This window comes from Notechis scutatus, chromosome 4 (assembly GCF_049901735.1).
Source record: "Notechis scutatus isolate UNSWTSFEM ecotype Mainland chromosome 4, rNotScu1.2, whole genome shotgun sequence".
In the NCBI taxonomy this organism is placed as follows: domain Eukaryota; kingdom Metazoa; phylum Chordata; class Lepidosauria; order Squamata; family Elapidae; genus Notechis; species Notechis scutatus.
This window is the reverse complement of record NC_142012.1, coordinates 2,337,060-2,344,036: the sequence shown is the minus strand read 5'-3', so window position 1 is coordinate 2,344,036 and position 6,977 is coordinate 2,337,060.

Sequence of the window (6,977 nt, the reverse complement as noted above, 5' to 3'; positions counted from 1 at the left end):
TGTGATGGAAGATAGAGAAAGGAAAGTGAGGGAGGATGAAGAAAGGATTGTGAGGAAAGATAGAGAAAAGGAGTGAGTGATGGTGAAGAAAGGAGTGTGAGAGGAAGTGGAGAAAGGAGTGTGAGGGAAGGTGGAGAAATGAGTGTGAGAGAAAGTGGAGAAAGGAGTGTGAGAGAAGGTGAAGAAATGAGTGTGAGAGAAAGTGGAGAAAGGAGTGTGATGGAAGGTAGAGAAAAGGAGTGTGAGGGAAGGTGGAGAAATGAGTGTGAGAGAAAGTGGAGAAAGGAGTGTGAGAGAAGGTGAAGAAAGGAGCGTGAGAGAGAAAGGAGTGTGAGAGAAGGTAGAGAAAGGAGTGTGAGGGAAGGTGGAGAAATGAGTGTGGGAGAAGGTGGAGAAATGAGTGTGAGGGAAGGTGGAGAAATGAGTGTGGGAGAAGGTGGAGAAAGGAGTGTGAGAGAAAGTGGAGAAAGGAGTGTGATGGAAGGTAGAGAAAGGAGTGTGAGGAAGGTGGAGAAAGGAAGGTGAGAGAGGATGGAGAAAGGAGTGTGAGGAAAGATAGAGAAAAGGAGTGTGAGTGATGGTGAAGAAAGGAGTGTGAGAGAAAGTGGAGAAAGGAGTGTGAGGGAAGGTGGAGAAATGAGTGTGAGAGAAGGTGGAGAAAGGAGTGTGAGAGAAGGTGGAGAAAGGAGTGTGAGAGAAAGTGGAGAAAGGAGTGTGAGAGAAGGTGAAGAAAGGAGTGTGAGAGAAGGTGGAAAAAGTGTGATGGAAGGTAGAGAAAATGAGTGTGAGAGAAAGTGGAGAAAGGAGTGTGAGAGAAAGTGGAGAAAGGAGTGTGATGGAAGGTAGAGAAAAGGAGTGTGAGGGAAGGTGGAGAAATGAGTGTGGGAGAAGGTAGAGAAATGAGTGTGAGAGAAAGTGGAGAAAAAGTGTGAGGGAAGATAGAGAAAGGAAGGTGAGGGAGGATGAAGAAAGGATTGTGAGGAAAGATAGAGAAAAGGAGTGTGAGTGATGGTGAAGAAAGGAGTGTGAGAGAAAGTGGAGAAAGGAGTGTGAGGGAAGGTAGAGAAAGGAGTGTAAGTGATGGAGAAAGGAGTGTGAGAGAAAGTGGAGAAAGGAGTGTGAGGGAAGGTAGAGAAAGGAGTGTGAGAGATGGTGGAGAAAGGAGTGTGAGAGAAAGTGGAGAAAGGAGTGTGAGGGAAGGTAGAGAAAAGGAGTGTGAGTGATGGTGAAGAAAGGAGTGTGAGAGAAAGTGGAGAAAGGAGTGTGAGGGAAGGTAGAGAAAAGGAGTGTGAGTGATGGTGGAGAAAGGGTGTGAGAGAAAGTGGAGCAAAGGAGTGTACTTAAATCTTTGATGAGTTAAACTACAAATGATTGTAACTTTTGAGTTTCATCTTCGTTGAATTGTTAACTACGGCATACAAAACCTTTGCCAGACCAATTCTTGAATATAGCTCATCCGCCTGGAACCCGTCATGAGAGTCCAGGCGAGGAGATGCGTGCCTCGATGTGAGTGATATTGAGTTGGCCACACTCAGCCAATAACATGACCACCAAGCCACGTCCACCACCTAAGCCATGCCCATAGAACCGGTTGTTAAAAAATTGAATCCCACCCCTGGTCGTAATATGTTTTCATCTCCAGGCCTTTAATCGTCTTAGCTGCCTTCTTTGCACTTTTCCCCCAAAGTCTCGTCTTTTTTACGTTATGGCAAAGAAAACTGGATGCAGTACTCCAGGTGTGGCCTTACTAAGGTTGTATAAAGCAGTACTAATACTTCACATGATTTTAAGTCGATGACTCTTATTTATACAACCAAGGGTTGTATTAGCTATTTTTTGGTTGCTGCTGCACACTTCTGGCTCATATTTAAATGATGGATCCTCCATCACTGGAGGTTTTTAAAGAAGAGTTTGGACATTGGTCTAGAATCGTATAAGATCTTCTGCTACACAGGGGGTTGGACTAGAAGACCTCCCAAGTCCCTTCCAATTGTATTATCCTCTCTATAGTCTATGGTTCCCTCCAATGGGACAATTCTGGATGTAGCAGGCAGAAGAAAAAGCAAGCAGTGAAAATAAACAGAAGGTCAACATGAAGTACGACATCTTGGCACCACCATTGGTTGCCTTGTTTATAGAATTGCCCACAAAAACCTTCTCTGGATTTCTTCTTGGCAGCTACCAGCGTTTATACTGCAGAGAGCAGTGTTGTGGCCCCGATTCCCGAGCCTATGCTGTCAGAGGAAGAGGACCTGGAAGATGAGGAGGAGGAACTGGGAATGCCTTCCTCCCCAGGACCTTCCTCCCTGGTAATGCCTCAGGTTCCATCAGACAACCGAGAGGAACAGCCTGAGATTAATTAGGAGGAGGAAGGCATATCAGAGCAGCCCCTGACAAAGAGTAAAGAGGAAGAGTGTTGGCTCGATCCTAAGCAGCATCGTAGGGATAAACGTGAGCAGCAACGTAGGAGGCGTGGGAGGGTCAGAGAGTGAGCTGAGTCATTGAGCCACAGCCCACAGGGGATAAAAGTGGGTGTGTTGTCGGCTGGAACTTTGTATGGGACAAAGTTTTACCTTACTTCAGATTTTCTTCGCGAATGACTATTTTTGTGATTTTCTGTGAGTAAAACTTTATCAGTTCGGACTTGGCAGGCAGGACATGTGGGAATGCCAAGAATATTATCAGTTCCAAGGAATTAACTCTGTGAAGTCCGAGCCAGCTTGCCTGCCTGTGTTGGTGTGAGTTTGTACTCTTTCATCTTTTGGGAAAGAGGAAAGGCGAGACAGAACAGAGCAGTACAGGGAGGGCAGCAGCCACGTTGTCCGTGCCTCTTAAAAAGCACAAGAGATTGCTGTCCATGCCGGAGGTCTCCTCTAATATGCTGAGGTCTCAGGCATGAGGTCAGTCAAATATGGACAATTTGTGGTTGTGCGTTTTCCCTCCAAAGAGAGAAAAGGCCGAGACCCCATTAGTCATGGACGTCATTGGAGGACGACAAGCAACTGGATATTTTTCTTCGTAACTTTCAAGAGTCCTCGATGAAGGAAACCAGTTGCTGGTAATCCTCGACTTACTACTACAATTGAGCCCCAAATTTCTGTGGCTAAGCTAAACGGCTGTTAAGTGAGTTTGGTTCCGTGTTACGGCCTTTCTTGTCACCGTCGTTAAATGAATGATTGCAGTTGTCAGGTTAGTCACATGGTTGTTAAGTGAATCTGACTGGACTTCTCAGAAGGTCGTGAAAGGGGATCATGTGACCTTGGGATACTGCAACCGTCGTAAATACGAGTCGGTGGCCAAGCCTCTGAATTTTGATCAAGTGACTACAAGATGCTGCGATGGTCGTAAGTGCGAAAAATGGTCACGTTCCATTTTTCATTGTTTTCTCATTTGCCATTGTTACTTTGAATGGACAGTAGAATTACAATTAGAAATAGAATTATATATTATCTGATCTGATCTGATATATGATATTATATGATATTATATATTATCTGATCTGATCTGATCTGATATTTATGATCTGATCTGATTTGATATATTTATGATCTGATCTGATATATGGTATGATATAATATATAATATATTATATATATTATATTATATATTGGTTTTCTGAGATTTTATATTATATATATATGTGTATATATAAAACTTAAGAATCATATATATATATATATGTGTGTGTGTGTGTGTTTTCTGTTTCCAACAATTTTCCAGCATGTTTATAGGCATGAAATGAAATTAGCCCTCCCAAATTAAGGCCTATATTAAAACATGTGGGGAATGGTGGGGCTTGCGTTAGAATACTTTGTTGCACACGGATATGGTGCTGCCTGCATTGACCCGATGAGTGCACAACCGAGTCAACATCCGCTGTCGCGCCGCCTCCCGAGATGCAAGGGGGTAATTAAGTCCCCAAAAGACCAGCCATTTTGCTCAAAAATAAGACCAGGCCTTATTATATGAGAACACGATGATGGCATTCAGTTTGGATTCACGTCATATAGTTGTGCTTTTAAAGTTGTAGACGTTTGCAGAATCTCATCTGCCATCATCAGGCTTCTGTATTGATATACAGAATACAGAATACAGAATCAATACAGAAGCCTGATGATGGAAGATGAGATTCTGCCGAAACGTTGCTACAACTTTAACAGCACAACTATAATGACGTGGAAAGCTGAATACCTGAATATTATAGCTATATTATATTATAATATATAATATAATATTATATATATATATATACAATATTATATTATATATATTATATTATATATATTATATTTATGATATGATATATTCTATTCTATTCTATTCTATTCTATTCTATTCTATTCTATTGGACCGCAGAGAGAACTCTGTTCTACAATAAGGTAAAGGTTCCCCTCGCACATACGTGCTAGTTGTTTCCGGCTCTAGGGGTTGGTGCTCATCTCCGTCACAAAGCCAAAGAAAAGCCAGCGATGTCCAAAGATGTCTCCGTGGTCATGTGGCCGGCAGGACAAAATGCCTTCAAAGGCGCATGAAACACCGTTTCCTTCCCACCAAAGGGGTCCCCATTTTTCTACTTGCATTTTTTTTACAAGTTTTCTAACTACTAGATTGACAGAAGCTGGGACAAGGAACGGGAGCTCACTCTGTGACGCGGCGCTAGGGATTCGAACCGCCGAACCGCCGACCTTTCGGATCGACAAGCTCGACGTCTTAGTCCCTGAGCCACCGCGTCCCTTTTGTTCTACAGTAGACCTGTGCAAACAGAATAAGAAAGTTCCTGTTTACAACTTCGTTGCAAACAGGAGTTTCAACCGTTCCAAGAAGGCTCCACCTCCCTTTGCACTATTCAGGTGACTGTGAGGGCACAGCTAAACCTCCAAGTGGCCTCAACGGCTTTCTAAAAGGATGCAAATAACCAGCTGTCTTCAAGGAATATAAATCCTTTCCTTCCTCCACCTTTTAGTCAGAACTGAAGAAGCTTCTTGGATGAGAAGCAAAACCCCTTCAAGGCAAACCAAAGAAAGTCCAATTGCCTCTTGAAAAATCACAAGCGAGAGATCGGCTCTGTGAACAAGAAGAGATCAGCTCTGGGCTTGCTGTGAGGAAGAATGCACAATAGCTGCTCGTGTTCGAATGCTTGCAATTTGCCTGTCGGCATCTTGTATGTGCTGGGTTGGAACAGAGCATCTCCAAGCTCCACCCACCCCTTGGCCCCGCCTTTCCCTTGGCCCCGCCTCCTCTCTTAGAATGCATATAAGTTGCTCGGTCCAACCTGCTTCCCTTCTTCAGCCAAAGAGCATCATTTAACCAAGCAGGTAGGTGAGCCAGCCAGCCCCTTTTCTCCTGGTTCATAATTCCGTCTTTTTTCTTTTAATTTTGTCAAGTCTTGTTGTATTTTCTAAAGGGCAAAAGAGCTTATTTATCTGGGCTTGTTGGGCGAGGGGGTTTATTCAGCATTTATGTTTTCTATTTTTTTCTTCTATTTTGAAATAGCAGAGTTTGGTTTTCGAACGGATTTCTCCAGGTTTGGTGTCCTGGAGTTGAGGTTTTTTTTTAAAAAAATTATTTTTATAACAAAAACAACAAAACCATCTTTCAATTATACAGTGTGTTGGCTGGGTACATATATCTTGTGCATATAATAATATTTGTATACGTTTCTTGTTGAATTTACATTCATATTATATTCTAATCAACATTATACATCATATTATTTCATTATTACAATGTCATCAGGTTTTTTTATTTCAGTTTCCGGCTATCCTTGAAAGCAAATCCCAACTCTTACTAGATTATATTCATGTTATAACTTATTCAGAATGATCTATTGCAGTATATCATTATTACAGTATCCTTTAATTTTTTACTCTACTTTCTAACCATCCATAAAATAAATCCCAAATGTTATAATACTCCGTTTCTTCTTGCTATCTAATTGCTAATGTGAACCTACTCATTTCTGCACATTCCATTATTTTCTTAATCACCTTGCAGTTGAGTTTTGAAGGTGCTCAGAAGAAACGGAAGTTGCTGCAAATGCGGGCCAAATGGAAGATTTTTCTCATCAGCTTTGCAAACATGAAAGGGTGCGTTTTTGTTTACAGAACACATAAGAAAGATATAATTTCTGAAGGTAAAAACTGCCATTTTTTGTGGTCTTTATGGGTTGTGTAAGTTGCTTTTGGGTGTAGTCAAAATGAGGGATGGATAACAAATTTTCACTTTAACCTGGTTTAAAGAAATGTTAAATCTTGTGTTTCTCAACCTTGTCGACTTTTAGCTTATGAAGCTATTTCAGGGATCTGCAAACTTGACCAACTTTGAAACTTGTGGACTTCAACTCCCAGAATTCCCTAGCCATCATGGCTGGCTGAGGGATTGTGGGAGTTGAAGTCCACAAGCCTTAAAGTGGCCAAGTTTGGAGACCCTCTGAGCTATTTTGTAATTTTGCAAATGTACAAAATAAGCATGGATGTTGTTATTTTGGCCCATCTTTGTAGGTGGGGGTTCCAGAATGGAGCAGTGGTGACCTAGAGGTGGAGCTGCCGCCTCACAATCAGGAGGCTGTGAGTTCAATCCTGGGCAGAGGCAGATATTTCTCTCTCCGGGCACAATGAGAATATTATCTGCCGAAGAAAACTTCGTCCTGGCAACAGGAAGAGCATCCGGCCAGTAAATACTCTGCTAGCTCCGTTCCGTTGCCCAGACTCCACCCCAATGCAAGAGATTATGGGGTTCTTAAAAGAAGATGATTTTTCCATCAGTAATAGTTATCCAAGTCTGCTTCAATAACACCCATCAAGGCTTTCCAAGGTAGGGCCAGTTTTCTGACCCATTAGGGTTTTTTTTTAGCAGTTGACAGTGTGACAGTTTTCCCTATGGGTAATCTGGATGCCCATGTGATGACTCAAAGGGGCGTGGCACAAAAGCAACAAAGTCACAAAAGTAGATAAAGTCCCTTTAATTCCTCCAACTTG